This window comes from Ammospiza caudacuta, chromosome 8 (assembly GCF_027887145.1).
Source record: "Ammospiza caudacuta isolate bAmmCau1 chromosome 8, bAmmCau1.pri, whole genome shotgun sequence".
Lineage (NCBI taxonomy): Eukaryota > Metazoa > Chordata > Aves > Passeriformes > Passerellidae > Ammospiza > Ammospiza caudacuta.
The window spans coordinates 25,400,591-25,418,844 of NC_080600.1; the positions used below are offsets into that span (position 1 = coordinate 25,400,591).

Sequence of the window (18,254 nt, forward strand, 5' to 3'; positions counted from 1 at the left end):
ATGTAGTTTGTTGGAATAGATCCTTTCAAAACTTTCCTCTTCACCTTGATGTGATTTTTTTTTTACATTTTTATCAAATAATCAGATATATGCCATGGTTTTTTTTCTGAATGTAAAGCTTTTTATTCATGTTAATAATATATTTTAGCCTTGACTCCCTAGATAAATCTGTTTCTTGAAAGACTAGTAGCATTAAATCTTATTACAGCATATTGTAAAAATAGAGATTAGTGAAATTAGATGGTGTTTTGAATATGTTACATTTTTTCAGAAATTGTAGTTGGCTTAACAGCATATGTTCTGCTACTGATTAATTATAGTTATGGAACTACAGCTATCATGGAGACAGTACTTAGTATTGAAGAATCATCTGCTTTCAGGTTGATGATTAAAATCTTCCTGTCTGTAAATATTACTCTGAAAGGTTTAATTTTCCACTTTTCACCTCATAAGCAAGGTTCTTTATGGTTTTAGGGCCCTTGAAGTCTTCGTTAGTATATCTGTTTCCTTCAACATAGAAATAGCCCAAATTCACTTCTCATTCTATTCCCTACACATACTTCCAGATATTTTATTTAGTTCTCAGATGAAAGGAAACAGATTTTACAGAAGAACAAGGGGTTCTTTTATGCATCTGAAGAAATGTACTTTAGTATAAAAGCTGGAAAATTCAGCATCGCACTCAGAGAGGCAGGTCAGCCAGTTATTCAATGGATAGACAGTCTAAGTGACAGAATGGGTTTTCTGTGACTGTGTGGTTCTGTTCAATTGAATGTTTGGAATATAGCTTCAAATAACTGTGTACCTGCTGCAGGCTGATTTAAAATGACATAGAAAAAGTTGTACATCTTAATGCAGAATTTCAAACAATGAACACATGGAGATGATCTATAGAGACAAATTATTTCTTCAGTTCTCAAGTTCTAACTGTCCAGTTAGAAAAGCCAAGATAGCACTACAGTTGCATCACAGAAAACATTTCTTAGTGAGATATTCTGCAGGACTATCCTGTTGAATCTTTTCTCTGGAGGACCCTGAAAGCAAAAGAATTCTAAAATAGCTACTTTCCTTCGGTACAAGGTCTGTCTTAAAGTGTTGGAGCTTGTAAGGAGGCCAAGATGTCATTAATTACTGACTTATTTATGATCTACAAGTAGCTTTCATACATTAATTGCTACATTTGTGTAAATTCTTATTTAGTTCTCAGCATATTCTATCAGGATCCTCCAGCTGATTGTGCTGTTGTATTTTTAGGAGTTGGATTTGTCAGTTCTGTCTTTGTAGAAACAAAAAATTAATGCTATTTGAAGGTACAGAACTGCTCTATGATCACCATTTCTGTATTGGAGTAGCTAGTTGGCATCTCTTGCCTCCCTTCTCAGAGTTCATCAGTCCCATACAAGTTGCAGTTCGCTGGTCCTTCAGTTCCTCTGCTCATTTAAGCACAAGAAACTCTTATAGAGATGAACAGCCCTTGTGCCTCATTTGCACAGATTACCTGCAGCCACACTAGCTGGACACTGTCAGCATTTAGGAGCTCAGCAGAGTTGATCCCTCTGGGCTGAAGGATGTTTGTGGCTGGTGAGAGACTTTGGAGAGACTCTCCCATTGCGGGCAGGGATATGATTCACCCTCAGAAATGGTGGCAGTTTTTGAAGTTAATTGTGTTTAATTGGATCTGACTCTGCATTTTCAGATAAACCAAATAATATGTTCATTTGAATTTGCTATCAAACTTCTAATTCTTGGTTTAAAAAGCAAAAAAGAAAAATTGCATGAAAAAAAGTCCTGTGTTGTAATTACTGCTGGCATTTAAGTAGAGTAAGGAAATTCAATTCCTGTTTCACAGATAAGTTTTGTTGGTTCTTTTTTAGCAGAAATAGAAGAGCTTGAAGACATTTTTAGACATAAGAAAAGCTTATGGGAGACATGTAGACACGTTATTAAAATGTATTGTAAGAAAATAAGAACAATAAATTAGACACAGGACAAAATTGTTGCCTTTTTTTTCAGATGCATTCACTTTGGGAAACAGGAATGTATTGAGCTATAATATCTGTATATATAAGAATTCATGCAGTCATACATATTAATTACTTTTGCTTTCCCCAGTAAATACATTTTTATGAACTGCTGCCATGGAAGTTAGGGGTAGAACCCTCGTCAGCTTTAATGGCAGTGAATCAGACCTTAACTGTACTCAATCATAAATATTTTCCAACTTCCCACATGAGGATCAGGGTTTATAGTGAATTATTTCTGTATCATCATCATCAGAACTCAGTTTAGCATTATTTTGAAGCATTTGATAATTATTATTATGATTTCCTCATTTGGAGCTTTAAGGAACACATTTTCATAAAAAAAAGTCAGTGGGACTTCCAACACTTGTAGCTCCCTGCCAGTTCCACACAAGCAGGCCCTCCTGCATGTGATAAATAACTGTTTTGCACAGCTGTTGGAAAGGAGACCATTGCACCTTCCTCTGTAGGTGAAAAACCACTGATTAATATTTATGGAAACAGTAAACCCATGGCAAGTCCTACTGCTGTAGGAAGGGAAACAATAAATCTATGAGAAAGGACTAGAGAAATGTGCACTGCAATACTTTCAAGAGTCTGTTTTACTATCTAGGTATTCAAGCAAAATATAAATTTAAATTAAGTCTTGAAATGTGTACCCTTGCTGTATACAAGTCTAGCCTTTTCCAGCCTGTTTCTTTGTATTGTTGATGCCACCTTGACACAGGGAAACCTCCCTCTCATTATGTTCATCATCTAGAACCAGAATAGTTGAATGTGGTCAAAGTGAGATTGTTTCTGCAAGCACTCAACAACACTTAGTGCACCTTGTGTCCAGTTTTTCTTTAGAGTGCATGGTTGTAGAAAATTGTAAAATTTTGCAGGGGGAGTAGTATTTGCCAAAAATGCTTTTCTTGCATGATATTCTCTCTGAGTTCTCTCAGGAAAAGATGAAAATGATAGTCTTATATACACCTGACTTAACAGAATTGTTATTTTAGAGGCAGAAGATAATCAAAATGGTTTGAGTACTGTTTTACACCACCATGCAGTGGAACTTGCTGCAAAAATCCTCAAGACAATCCTCAAGTCAGCTGATGCATTAGTATGTGGTTGCTTGGTCTTGCATGGAGGTTCTAGTCCAAACCCTGAGGCCAGTTGCTCTGCAACAAGGCTAATCATTTCAGACCAAGCTGAGAATCTTTGACTTTTGGAGCCAGATGAGCAGCTAGCTGAGATTTCTTTGCCTATAGTCTGTGATAAGGGGTGTGTATGCTTGTCCTGGAAAGCATCTTCAGCTGCTCCTACAACTTGTCACTCAGTTCTCCTTCAGGAGACAAGACTAGTTTTAATTCAGAGACTTATTTAGTAGTGTCACTAAATTCTTTAATGGCAGGTTTTTGAAAAAAATGTTGAAGATTTTTAAACCTGTAAATTAAATTAAAAATGTGAAAGACTATAAAGAAATAAGACATATGTACATGGAAATACTTTCTTTTGTACCCTGCTTCTTTCTTATTTTGGTCCATTAACGCTACTGCACTTACAAAAAAAATTTATGCCAGCTCTTTAACCCCTCTTTCTGTAGTCAAAGCCATCAGGTAAGTGTAAGATGACCAATTTTACATACTTTGCTACATCTTATTTAATTTACATGGGCAGTTAGACATATCAGCATGTGAGAAGGCCACCTTTTAGAACGGTTTCTTAGGAGGGGATGCTGTTTCATAAATTGTCTGCAGTTGAGGCAGCCATGGGTGAAATGGTCTTTGTTATTAAATGTCACAAGATTTAATGTCACAGTGTAATTGGAATGGAGGGATAACTGAGCAAGGCTCAACCAGTCTTTTTCTGCTAACACATTATTAATCTACAGGAGTGTTAAAATATGTCTTCTAAAGGACCTATTCTATTGAAAATTGTTGGATCATAGGAAAAAAATCCCAATCTGTTTAATTACAGAGCTCATGAAAAACAATTATAAAGTTCTTTCACAGAGAATTCAATTTTTAAGTCAAGTATGCAGCAGAATGAGGCACAATAAGGAATTTATGAAACACATAATCTTAATTTTTTTTTTTAAAGAAGCAAAAACCTACACATATAGCACCCAAACACCATAAAACAGGTAATAACTGAAAACTGATTTCCTTTGGAAGTCTCAGCCTTTAACCCTCATTTGAGAATTTTTTTCAGTAATTTGACATGATTTAATTTAACAAAAGTTTATTGGTATAATGAATTCCTAGAGAGCTATTAGAGTTATTACTAACCAATTTGCTGATGAAGACTCTTCTGTCTGAATAAAAAAGCAATGTAGACCATTAAAGACATTGTTGTGTCTTGAAATTTTAGATTTTTGCATTGCTTTTCAAGTAAAATACCAATAGAGAAGACATAATTTATTTCTGATTGTTACTTTTTGAAATATAGAAATTTTTTATGGCAAGAGTTATATCTTAGAATCCTGGATTTATGTTGGAAAAGACCTCTAAGAACATCAAGTCCAGTCATTAACCCAGCACTGCCAAGTCCACCAGCAAACTCTGTCCCAGAGAGCATCTTCACATCTTTTAAATACCTTGACATCTTCTGGGGAAGCACTGTCTTACGTGATACAGCTTTACCACTAAGAATAGTTTTGAAAGAAGGTTGAAAAAACCCCCCATAATTCCCATATGCCTTTGTTACTGTTTTCTCATTTGAAAAAAAAATTGACAAATAGTTTGTTATTTTATTTTCTCTCAGAAAACATTCTTACCAAAGAATGACTTTGCAACACAAATGCTACATTTCCACGCTAAAAGTCAGAAATGCTTCTAACCAGAAATATTTTGTGATGAAATAGTACTCTCTAAACAAAACAAACCAACTACTTTTACTGAAAATTTGAGTGCCACTTTGCTGTAATTCAGAAGGATACAAAGTTTGCATGTGTTATGCTTCTCTTTCTTGGTGGGAATATATGAAGCTTTTTATAGCCAATAACTTCAAGTACTTAGGAAGCTAAATCTTGATAAATGTTCTAGAAAAGCAACTCCTACAATTTAAGAGTAGAGACTCTAGTTGTAAATGAAAAATAAAAGAAGGCTACCAAGCAATATAGTCTGCCTTCTTCCCTTCAGAGAAATAAAAGAAACAAAGTATACTTGTACTGATTAATCAGAATTATAATAGACAATAAAAATGTTTAGAGTTTGATGCAAATTTACTCACTTTGCAGTTCTTTTTTCCCATTTAACCATTTCCTCATCAATTATGTTCTGCATAATTTATCACATTATCTTAACCTCTATTCACACTCTGAGTTTACGAAATGTCTTAGTCATGCAGAGTGGCTGAAATAAATTTCAGAGAACGTCAGAGTATTGCCTTTTCTAAAATAGCTGCAGTAGAAAAATATGAAAAAAAATTCCATCTGACAGTATTTACAGGAGAGGTTTATCATGAGGAGAGCCTTCTTACAAAGTAAATGTTTGCATTAAAGGACTTTTATAAATCTTGCTTCCAAGAGGAAATAATCAGAGACCACCAGCCAATTTGATAGAATGTAACGCTATGCTTTTTAGTGTGGTAGCAATTCAAATCTATTCAGGCCTCCAAGGAAGTGGGATGCCAGGCAGAGCATGTAGGTAGAAGAATTCTAGAAGCTAATGTGTTCTGTTGAATTGTAGTGCAGCTTCCCCATCTGTCAGTTTTTTATAGGCTGAAAGTACTGAATAAAGCCAACCTTAAATGACTAATTTCAAAGTGGCGATTCTGAGTAATGCACATTTAGCAGGAATTCTGTCTTTCTTGTTGAACTGCCAGACAGTAGCCCAAAGTTTACACATACTTTGCCTAGGATGCCTATTTCTGTAAGAAGTAGCTGAGGGGAGATCTCATCTGTAAGAAATCTTCCAGTGATGAAGTTCACTTCACTCTGAAATACTGCATAGTTGAAACTCAGAAGTGTAACTCCCTACAGAAGAACCATACAGCAAACTCATTGTTTCTAGGTACTCATAAATTACTGTGCAGTTCTCCTCCTGTTATATGAAGCTTAGCATTAGAGAAGATGAAGAACTTTGCTATTAAAAAAAGGAAAAATATTTAAAAAGCAGCTATTTTATTCCAGCTGGGTAAAAAATTCCATAAAAATTTGGGGCCAGCTTGTGTTCTTGTGAATTCAACTGGAAGAACCCTCATCAAAGTCAAATCTCAATGAATTATAGACAAGGTTCTAGTGGCTTTGGTTGTTTGCTTTTGTGGTGTTTTGTTTTGTTTGGGGATTCTTTTGGTTTTATTTTTCTTCTTTGTTTATTTTGTTTTAATCTTGGAACACTGTAAATACTTAATACAAATTCTTTGTGATAAAAATGAGAGGAGGGAGAACTCAAGGTGCATTTCTTCCTATTGGAAGGAAAAAATATGGCAAAGTATCTCAGCAGTAGCTCTTTGGTGAAATGAGGGAGATAAAGTGAGAGTTGTTCTCAGAATTAAATTACTGCTAATTAAGCTCCCTATCTAGCATAAGGGAAAAAAAGCCTTTTATACTCCTGGGTTTTTATCTCTACTGATAGTCATACAAATCATAAGATAAAATCTGCTCTTGTAGAAACAATTTGTAACTGACGTAGGCATATCAGGTAAACTCAACAAAGCTGACAGAAAATTTGGGCAAAAATTATTTCTTGAAAGTTGCACTAGTTCTGTATCTGAAAAAGCATCTGTAATTTCTTGTGTTTGGGATGGTTTTTTTTTCTTTTGTTTGTATGATGACATAGCTGCAGTTACCTGCAGAATTATAAAGGCTTTAAGTGGCCATTACTAGAGTCCAAAATTTGAAGTACCTCTTAGAGGTCATTCTCAATATTACTTTGGGAACCAGACATGAAAAGTGGGAATAATATTCCTTAAAAAGCTTATTTAAATATTTCCATTTTGCATGAATTAATCCCATTTTTTCTCAAAACATCATATTTGCTCAGACTAAAAAGATCTGAAGCATTTCTCTATCTCCTGGAGCAACCTGTCAGGAGCCCAGACAGTGATCCTATCAATGTGACTTCCATTCAGTGAAAATTCATAAAATCCAAAATGCTTCAGGAAAATACTTCTGGTTTATGGAAACAGATCTTGAAAAAATCTGTTTGCTGAAATATTTCCAAACAGTTCTGTTTATCATGGTTTCCAAGGTATCTGGGCATAATTTGCTTAATGCACATAGGTGTCAGCAATATTTCTAGTAAAAATGGTGAAAGCACAATTGTTCTCTTCAGTGTGTGCATGTAAATAGGAGCTATTGAATCAAGTCTGGGGAATGATAACAATGTAGTCTTCAACTTTCCAGATGAATGAATTCAAGTGGTACATTCCTAGCACTGACAGTGTTCCAAGACTGGTTGGTTGTCTATCTCCAAGACTGTCAGTTACAGGCAAATGTAAGCAGAATTCAAATGAGCGATTGATTAATTATTGGCACATTTGCAGTCACAGGTGCAGCCCCTTGTTGGAGTGGATAAATAGTTTTTCCATGAGAGGAATACTTGCATACTTGCCAGTGTTTGCTGTGATCATTCTGGTCATTGATACAATCAGTGAACATCAAGTCAAGTGCCACCTGCAATAAAAGTCAAGCCTACAACTCCCTCTCCCACGTGCCAAGGATGTAATTTGACCTGTTTAAATATGTGTGTGTTTTCAGTCCATGTTCTTCTAGGTTAAAGCCACAAGATCTAATTTCACTCTTTAAGAGACTGAACTGCAAGTGCACTAATTAATTAGCACTTAGCAACCGATGTATGTTACAGTGCTGGAGAGGAAACTGCAGAGAGTGTAGAACAATTACCTCCTGTAGGATAGCTCAGGGAAGCTTTTGTCTGCTTATTGAACAGAAGTTACAGAATGTAAGAAGAACGAATCTCAGAAAGCATATGTGTGAAACTCATGCACCTGATAATCACAGCAATGATGTTAATATAGCAGCTTTGATACAGACATCTGTTGAAAACTTAATATAATTGTGTGGTATTTCCTGTTGTGAAATTACACCAAATATTGATGAGCCTTCTATTGAAAATTGTAGCCAAACTATTTTTGAAGTTGTTGATTTTTTTTTTTTTTTTTTTGTAAGGCAGAAGTAGGGGAAAGAGAATTTTTACACCAACAGTGTAGGCTAAAAGAATCTTGCTTCTTCTGAAGTTCAGGAATGAAGCTACAAACTGTAAGGCTAAACACAGCAGCAGTTTATTGTTAAGTTTTTGGTTTCTTCTATTAGGTCAAAATCTCCAGCGCTACATTCATTATAATTCTTATGATTATTAAAAAAGCAAAAACCCCACAAATTCTAAAAAATGCATAGGTTTTAGAGTAAGGGTTAAAGATAATCTTTATCTCTGACATTGTAGTCTTCCAGAGCATGTGGGGGAATTCTTTCCCATTTCACTTCATAGTAATATAATTAGTTTTCTGAACAAATATAGAATAGAACACTAGAATATACATCCTCTGAAAAGATGGAGAAGCTGATGGTTTAGTGAAAGCTTTTCTAGCAGATGTTTTGTCCAAGTTTATAAAACATACTCAGACACCTCAATTTCATTTGAATAAAATAGTATTTGTGTGGCCTATTCCTCTTTTCTGCTTGCAGCTTATATTCTTGCTTGGCTTTGCTGTGCTCAATATTAACAGGTGCTATTCATAGTAAAAAAAAACAAAACCAAAACAACAAACAATTCTTCAAAGCAGAAAATGCATGTTTCAGCTTCTAATTTTTTGCATACATGTTCTGATGAGTTTTATGCCATTGAATATATGCATATTTGAATTATCTTATGGGCCAAGGCATACTAAAAGTGTTGGGTACTTGAGAAGGAGTAAGGCACGCAGAAACTGGGAATCTACACTCTGGAGTTTACTTTAAGGAAATATCTAGTTCCCTTTTGTGTTAATAAATAAAATACTATATATTAAAATAGTAATTGAAATACTGATATGCATTATATGATGTCGCCAGAAGTTCTTAAGGAAGGTCCACCTGATAAATTCAGTGTTGGAAATGGAACACATTTTATAGGACTCTCTTTGTTGATATTACCAAACCTGAGAATTACTGACCAGTGAAAATGATTTGTCTGAATAAGACATTAGAATTGTATCTACAGGCATTGCAATGCCTGAATGTGTTTTGCCATAGAAAGATTAAAGTTTCATTAAATTTGATAAAAGAATAGAACTGAATTGCTTTTTTGAACTCCCTTGTCCTGTTCCATCAGATTACTGATACATGTGCCATGTACTTCGTTCTCCTTAGTCATGATGTTTTGCGTCATAATTGAATTTAATGTCTTTTTTTTTTTCCTTATATTTCATTTTCCACATAGCATTGGGAATTGAAAAGAAATTATAAGAAAAAGAACTCATCTAAAAAGCCACCTAATCTACACTTAGCCAAAATTTACTTTGGGAATTGCAAAACTGGTTAGTTTTTTATTTTAGTCCCAACTTATTCTGCACTTAGTTTCACCTGGTCTATAGTGTCTCTGCCAAAGTAGAACAAATGCTAATTAGAGCTGTGAAGTGCTAATATACAACAAGTAACTAATAGTAGTATCATGAAAACATAAGAAAAAATATTTCTGAACAGATGGTCCAAAGGCCACAAGTCAAGTAAGTCAGAGAGGTTTTACATATACCTCTATAATCAACCAAACTTTCATATTATGATTTTTCTAGTAAAACAAACAGGTACATAATTGGAGGTTCCCCCATCACCAACAGTAATTTTCTGCCTTTGCAAACCTGCACAAACTAATCAAATAGTAATAAGAAAGGTCTTGATCCTGTTCTCATTGACTTCATTATGAGTTTAGCATTGACTTGGAAATGCTCACTGCTGGGTAGAGAATTATTACATAAAATAGAATGTGTAATACTTGGCAGTTTTGACTTGGAATTTTGCTAGAATTATCATAAGTAATTTTTACTGTTGACCCTTTCCTTAATTTAGTTTGCTAAAATAATTCAGTGCTTTGTGAGATAGGTTCTCATCTTACCTTGTCCAACACTAGGATAACTTCCTTGTTTGGAAGAAAATTACAAGACTGAATTAATTGAGTGTTCTTTATTTGGGAAGTATATTACATAATTTTTCTAAGAGAAAGTAGAAAAGTAAAATTATCAGTAGACTTTAGGAGCATGTTGAAATAAGGGAAAAAGCAGAAGAAACATTTATTTACAGTATTCTCATACAGTTGGTATTCTCTGCATCAGAAAATTGAAGTCAAGAACATTCCTATACCAAAGCACTCATGCAAGTGAAATCAGTAGGTGCCTTAACTTTATAAAGCTCTTTCTCCACTTTGTCCCTTTTCCCACTTTGTTAAACTTTATTGAATGATCTGTGACTTAGATCCTGACAATATAGATGTCTGTGTTAGAAATGCACTGGCTTCCTGAGTGGCAGAATTTTTATTAGTATACTTACATTTTCAAGATTTATCTTATGAGCATGTTAAACCTCAGAGCCTGCTGCTTTCTCAGTTAAGTTTCTTAACTGCTTTCTCAGTTAAGAAACTTTAAAAATTGTTCTATTAAGTTTTATGTTGTCATATTAAAAAAAAAATACCCTTTCCAGTCTCTCACATTAAACTCCATACACCATTTTGTCGTGATCCAGACAACATTTTCTGTCAACTTTATTTTACCTAGCTCTTTCTCTGTCATGGGCTTCTCTCTGCCAGTAATGATTACTTCTCCCTTCTTGTTGAGGTGCTTTGTGGGGTTTTTTTTGGCTTTTTCCCTCTTCAGACTGCAGGAAGTTTTGCAGGTTTTTTTTTTTTTACTGGAGAAAAGGCCAAAGGTGAGGATACTTCTCAAGTTTGGAGGTGATTCTCCAAAACCCTGTATCTTTCCCTTTATTGAAGGTTTCCCTCCTCTCTTCCTACCATTCTGGGGAATGCTCAGATGAGACAATGAGTGCCTGCTACGTACAGCCCAGCCAGCTGTAGCAGGACACTCGCAGCTGGGTGGCCGTCCCAGGTGTCAGTCCAGCTGGTGCTTGGTACCAAGGAGCATGAGCTGCTTTTGCATCCCTTAAACATTGCTTCTTGCCCATCAAATACTGGGAAAAAAACAATGTAACTGTCATTAAAAACTGTCTTTACTGATAAAGACCAAAGCACTGTGTAGTTTTAAAGAAATGTTAACATGTAATTGAGTAATTTTAATGGGTATAGAAATTGTAAATCTCCAGACATGCATACATGTAATGAGAGTGATTACCATGCAACAATAAACCATCACTGCTATTATAAAACCATAAACTGTTATTCAATATACTATAAAATTCAAAATCTAATTGAATGTGCTAGTTTAGCATAATTCCCACAAGCCATCATTCTTTAATATTGTGAAATGAATGGGGGGTCTGTGGAGCTATTAATTGTCACTGACAAGTAATAACCACTCAAATGAAACTCCAATTATCAGCAACCATTAATCACATTTACTGTCATTTGCAATGTCAAAAAATAATATTCTAAACAGCTAAAAGGAATTTATATCTCTTACATTTTACCTCACATTTTAGAAATCAGATGGTCTTTTGCTGGGATAATCAGGGAATTACAAAAGGGTATTTTCAGTCCTGCTCAGTCTTACATTTTCCAGTTAAAAAAAACCTCCCACTTTATTGCATTTTGATGGAGGCTTAGGTGCTGTGCAGGTTTATTTCTCTACAGTTACGTACGATTTATACTGTAATTGTTGCTAGCATGATGTTATTGCAGTCACTGGCTTTAAAAATAAGAAATTATAGAGATCATCTGAGCATGCAGTTCACCAGTCTGTTCCAGGAAAGCAATTAATGTTGCTTTTCGGATTCAGCTGGATCAGGTGAAATATTATTGGAGATGAGGGTGTAAAGACGGGTGGCAGTCTTGCTCAGAAAACACTGTTCTATATTTTTCATCTTGTTCATTTTTCAGATTCTGTTTACTTCAAATAATAGTTTTCCTTTGAACCTACCCGGTATATCAAAAGCACAGAGGTACATCTCTGGGAATGAGGGCATAGGGAGCTGTTCAGTTCTCGTGGGTGGACTGGCCATTTGTGCAGTGTACACATGGCAGTTAAAAGGCCTTGCTTGCAAAATGGGATCTGCTCACTGAAAATTTCCCCTAAAAATAGCAAATAACATTGCTGGACTGTTAAGGGCATATTGTGGCCCTTTCTCTCAAATGATAGTGAGGTCTCTTCTGAACTACAGAACATCATTCTGAGTGATCAGGATTTGCGTATTTTCCAGTTGTTTGCCTTGAGAGTCTGTCAGCTTTTGCTGCCATAAAAAGACTTATATTTAGAATGAGGAACATTGATGAAGCATTTTGGGAGCAAAATAAGGAAGAGGACTAAGGAAGAATTTGAAAGCACCAGCTATGAATAACTTCATTTAGAAAAAGCACTGAAATCCTAAATATTTTCTTTACTATACTATTGTTCACTCATGGTTTCAACACTTAATAATCCAGGGAAGAGACAAGTACTCTAACACAAATCAGCAGAGTGGGTATAACATCTGTTCATAATGTACTGAAAATATCCAGCAGAGTATCTTTTTAGAAGAAAAATTATAAGAGTTTACAATTGAGCTATATATCAAAAGAAGGCAGGCCTAAAATATACACAAATTGTGTTTAGCTAGGTCTGAGACACCTCTTAGGCACAGAGCAGTTGCTTATTTTTCAAGTTTTTGAATAGAGGTATATTTATAAAATTGGATTTAGTGGTGCCTCTGGAAGTGAAAGTCAGAGTCGACTGTACTAGCAATTTGATTATTCCAGTTATTATTTATATTACCAGTTTATTATTTACATAACCATTTTCCCAAATTTTCAAATACAGCGTTTTCACTAAAAGCAACGTGTGTGTAATTGACAGGATGGTTTTATAGTGGTCAGTGGTCTTCAATAGGCTACATCTTTAAGATTCTGTCGTTTCTGAAATACTCTTAAGATACTACCACTTGTCAACCTTGCTTACTTAAAAACCGTGGTTAGATAAAAATACCTTATTTCTGATCTTCTTGCGGAGTGTAATTGAATGTACTTCCTCTGAAACACAGCAAATTCTTGGCCTACCAGGATTTCCTTAAACTAACTGAACACATTGAAAGTGAACACATGTAAGATAATCAATATTATACTATAGTACTGTCATGATCAATTAATAAAAAAAATTAAGTGCCTAAATGAATTGAACTAGCAGAAAAAACTTCATCATGAGAAAACTATGGAACATTATTCTTTTCTTGACCTCAAATCCCAAACTCTATAATTTGTAATTTTCTTGATTTTTTTCCTGAGTTTTTCAATGTGAAACTTGAATCATTTGTAAGTTTCGTAAAAAATTGTAGTAGAAATAATGGCCATGCTATGATAAGATTTTCGTTTCAAGAATTCATACTGACATTCTATTTCCCACATTTAATTAAACATTCTGTCTTTCCAGAAGAAATTACTAAGTATTTTAAAAAGATATTTTCCATTTGCAATTTAGAACTGCTGCTCTGAAAATTTATCATAACTAATGCATTCATTTCTGGTTGTTGTCAAGGTGACAGAGTTTATCAGAATAGCAGAAATCAAAGTATTTAAAATTTAGCTTTCAATTCCCAATGTAGTTGGGTAAGGTAAACACTAATTCTGTTAAACACTAGTTATCTTTCATTAGTATGGAATTAAATTCACTCTTAGAACAAAAAATACACAAATATTGCTCTGTCATCTAATAATAAACATATTTCCTTTAAAGAATATAATAATAGAAGAATGTTTGGTAATTTAGCAAGTCTATTTACAACACTGTGTCTTTAAACTTGAGCTGTCAGTTAAGCCATATTCAAGATTCCTGCTTGCTTAACAAGGAACACCCTTGAGTATAGTAGTGAGAACTGGCTTTTTCCCTCCCTTTCTTTCTTTATCTCTCACTGAATAATAACCTTCATTTAGTGACATCAGTCATTTCTGCCACCAGCCTTTTTTATGGCTGGAACAGGAGCATGAATGGCACACACACTGAAATAAATGTGTGAAAACTTCATCGATTTTGATAAGACACTGGAGAATGTGTCATGAGTTGGTGTTATCATCAGCTGAAAGGTATAAATGGATGCAGTAATTTGCACAGCAATTACAGCTTGGCCTCTCCTACCATCACTGGGCAGCAAGTATTTACAGATGTTAACCAGTGCAGTGGCAAACCTTGAGACTGGTAAACTGCACCCAGGGGGTTTTGGTAGTCAGTACAAACTAGCAAGGGCCATACAGCCATGATCCTCTATTTACTCTCCTGTGAGCTTCTGTTTTCTTCAAATGGCATTGAGACACTTAAATGACTTATTAAAAAAAATAAATCTTCCTAATAGCTGTAAAAACTAACATGAAAGCACACTGCATAACCCATAATAGGAAATATTTGGAATTAATAGAATCCATCTGCTTTAATCCTGCTAGAGTTCTGGCTAAATGGAGCAATCTACTTTTTGGCTGCTCAAATGGAACACTTGAATAGATGACAGATTTGAAGATGTCATCTGAAATACTGCACAATTATCATTAATAATTTGAAAATATTCTGTTCTTTTAACAGATCTTAAAATTTCTTATTCAATAGACTATGGCATTTAAAGCCAGACTACTCCTAAAACCAGCAGGCCTGTATGTTTCTGGTATTTGGTATCACAATATTTCTCATTTAAAATTTCAGTGGTGACTGAATAATAGCTCCCAAAGAATCATCTAACCTGGGCTGGATTTTGTTTCAGTCAGATAATTCTGCTTGTGAATTCTGATATATTGTAAAGAGAAAGCCTTTTTAAGTGTGGAGTTGTTTGTTTTGAAATTTCTTAGGTCCTAGGGACAGCTCACTTACCTGATATCAAATGGACATAATTAATTATTGTTTTACTTTAACTGTTTTCAGCAAATAGCCTCCCACTTTATTGTTTTAATAATTAATTTATTGGTTTTATTATAGCTGTGCCTATGGAATATCATTTAGAGATTACTGAATAAATGTTTTCTCCAGACTACTCCATGTAAAATTATCTTTGATGTAAAGCCATATTTTGGGAATATGTGCAGCATTGCTCATAGCATTTGCTGTCTTTTAAGTCAAATCTGCTTTAATGTTGTCTCTAGACCTCTACATGTAGTGGCTGGCAATTTCTTCCTGTTAAAATATTCCTGATAGAGTTTGTTGCTTTTCAGTAGTTGGAAAGTAGAGTATTGCACTTTCAACTCATTATTTAGTTGCATCTCTGTTTCAGTTACAGACCTTATTGATATAATTAAGAACTATGCAATTTGCCCTTGTTTTTCTGTATGCCTTGAGTGTGTTCTGTTCTTTCCCTTTTATTGCCCTCCCCAGGGTAATGCAAAATAATAACATAGCATATGGCAAATGGAATCAGCTGTAACACCATGCAGTGTCTTTTATCCTGTAGATTTTACAGTGTGACATTCCCAAGTTTGTAACTGATGAATATTGGATGGCTTAGAGAAACTCCAGCTGAACGATGCTGCTTCTCCCATTGGAGGCATCCTTGCTGATACTCTGCAAGCATGCAGCAGCCATCAATCAGCAGCACACCTGGAAGTGGCAGGATGTCCCAACGTGTGGCAGTGCTAGCAAACTGTACAAAGTTATCAGCAGCAGAGTATTGTGTTATCATGAGTTGTGCAGCACATAATTGATATGTTAATAGTAATAATGAGTTTTGTATAGTTTGTATACAAACTACAAACTATAGTTATAGAGGCTTGGCTAAGGACTGTTGTATTTTTTAATGTCTTTAGAGCTCTTGGGAATTCAAGCATGTGTTTTTTTCAGTTTTAAACCCAGGTTTGGAGTCAATCTTCTGAAGCATGCTCTCTGGAAGCATTAGATGCTGTTCTATGAAAACTAAATATTAGCATTAGTAAGGATTTTGTACATGAGTTAAAGTACTTATACAGGGCCAAACTCTAAAGGAATTTCTGCTTTGTGGATATACTAAATGGGTGTGATAAGCTGATGGTGTTACTTAGGAATGCAAAACCTTGTAACCATTTCTTAATACTTCATGTGTGTTGCTATACCAGCATCTTAGGTTAGCTTTAGTTTTGTGAGTGGAAGGGAGAGATATTGATTAAGTAGATAGATTTGTAATGTTTAGCTGTAGTTTTCTTTTCATCTTCTGTTTGTGGCAAAAATACAATTTCAGACTATTCTGAAAGTAAGTATCACTAAAAAGTTTATAGGATGTTTCTGTCATGAACAGTTCCACCAGGTAATGTGCAGTGAACCCAGTGTTCAGTTTGTTTTAGGGAATAGAGGTTATACAGTCTCCACCACATTTATGCTCCTATTGTGACACTATAAGTGGTGCAGCAACTTTTCTCCAAAGCAGGAGAGCAGATGAGGAAAGGATTAATTGTTCTTCCCTGTTTGTCCAGATTTGGTGTTTGGTAAAGATATTTCTACTCCTCTCTGGTCATGCTTAGGAAATCTAAGTATGCTCAAGCTCTAAACAAACTTTCCACCTGTAACCTGTATAAGGGAGGGGTGGGTGATAGCAGATGTTGCTTTTCTGCACTGTGCTTGTAATGCCCCAAGGGTTTGAGGACAGGACATTTTAAGATTTGGGAACTTGGGGCTGTGGAGAGGGAGCAGGAGCACACACAGCACAACGCCCTTTTACTCCTCTGTCCAACCACTACTCAGTTGGCTTCCTGTAGCAACTAGTATAATGGTTTATTTAAAGGAAATAAAATGAAATACAGGAAATTTATTTTATTAAAAGAACTGTAGGATACCAGTATAACAATTATTTGCACTGAGAGTAACAGCAATTTTGCTCAAAAAGGAAATTCATTGTGTGAATGGGAGTTAGTAGGGATTATGTATTGTGTGTTTATATGTCCTAGACACATGTAGAAGAAATTCTCAGAAATACTAGGAAGGGCAGGATAAACTATTTGGTGCAATTATTATTGTTATTATATATTTTACACTTTATAGAGAATCACCTAAAATCCTTACCTCATTTTTTTAGAAACAGCTCCGTCTTTTCATCCTTAATTTTTCTTTCTTGCTTATCTGCATTGTATCTACGGCTGCTCTTCTCCACTGTTTGCTTGTCTCCTCATCACATATGAAACCAGTGTGAACTGTATATTGAAAAACCTGCATTGACAAAGGCATGAGTTACATATGTGCAAATGACAGACTTCTTGTCTCATTGCTTTTTTTTCTGTCTTCCATGAAAACAGAGATAGATAGAACAATTAGAGACTTTGGGTCAAGTACTGAAGTAATAAGTTTACAGATATGAATACTGTCATAATTTTATGCTGCTAGCCACCTAATTCTATGCACAAAACCTCTTTATATAAATTTTTTTCACAAAATGTGTCAACACAAACACGTAGAAATAATGCGTATCTTAAACCAGAAAATGCATGCCTATGAGAAGCAGAGAATACAAGTGTTTGTCAAGTTGTCCTCTGGAAGCCCAAACAACACCTTTAGAGTGACCACTGATGCTGAGAGGTGTCACAGATTAGTTTACTTGCAGCACTGACCTGATTTTTTTTAGGCCTGGTCTTGAAATTTGCAAGGTGCCTATGTGAGACACCTCTGCAAAGTTCAGTGATTTTCACAGAATTCTGATATCCTTAAATTGCAAATGGCAATTTTGTGAACTGTGGTTCTAAGGTTCATCTGTTCTGTTTTCTAGTTTATCATTCTTTGATGTTTTTTGGTGGTGTGTTTTGATTTGTTTTGTTCTTTGGGGGGATTTGGGGTTTGTTTGTTTGTTGGGTTTGTTTCTTTTTGTTGTGATTGTTTTTTTTTCACCCAGAACTTATATCTTGGCTTTTTCCAGTTCCAAACAATCCCTTCTCTATCTCTTTTGCTTCTTTTTCCCACCTTTGCTTTGAATAATCATGCCTTTAGGTGAGAAGTTCTAAATTCAACTTGTACTGTCCTGTGTTATGACCTTAACTATTACCAACATTCTTATTTCTAAAACTCTGACTTACTTAAGGAAGTCCAAGGTGAACATTTCTTAGTGGAATCTGATGAAGACTATTTGAAACAACACATTTTTGTCATACAACCAGATATGAAAAATAATTAAAATTTGGAATGTACGATAGTGCCAAGGAATTTCAGTTGTATTAAACGGTTGACTATTGGGATACTATTTCT

General features: G+C 35.0%; 1 protein-coding gene across 1 annotated transcript in view; it reads right to left on the bottom strand.

Annotated features, from left to right (window-relative positions):
- B3GALT1 (beta-1,3-galactosyltransferase 1) overlaps nucleotides 1-17,194 on the bottom strand; it is a 95,595-nt gene extending 78,401 nt beyond the window's left edge. The window contains exon 1 of the mRNA XM_058809505.1: nucleotides 17,085-17,194. The gene's annotated coding sequence lies outside the window, so the exon portion shown is untranslated. The remainder of the gene's footprint in view (nucleotides 1-17,084) is intronic.
- Between the last annotated feature and the right edge of the window lie 1,060 nt (nucleotides 17,195-18,254).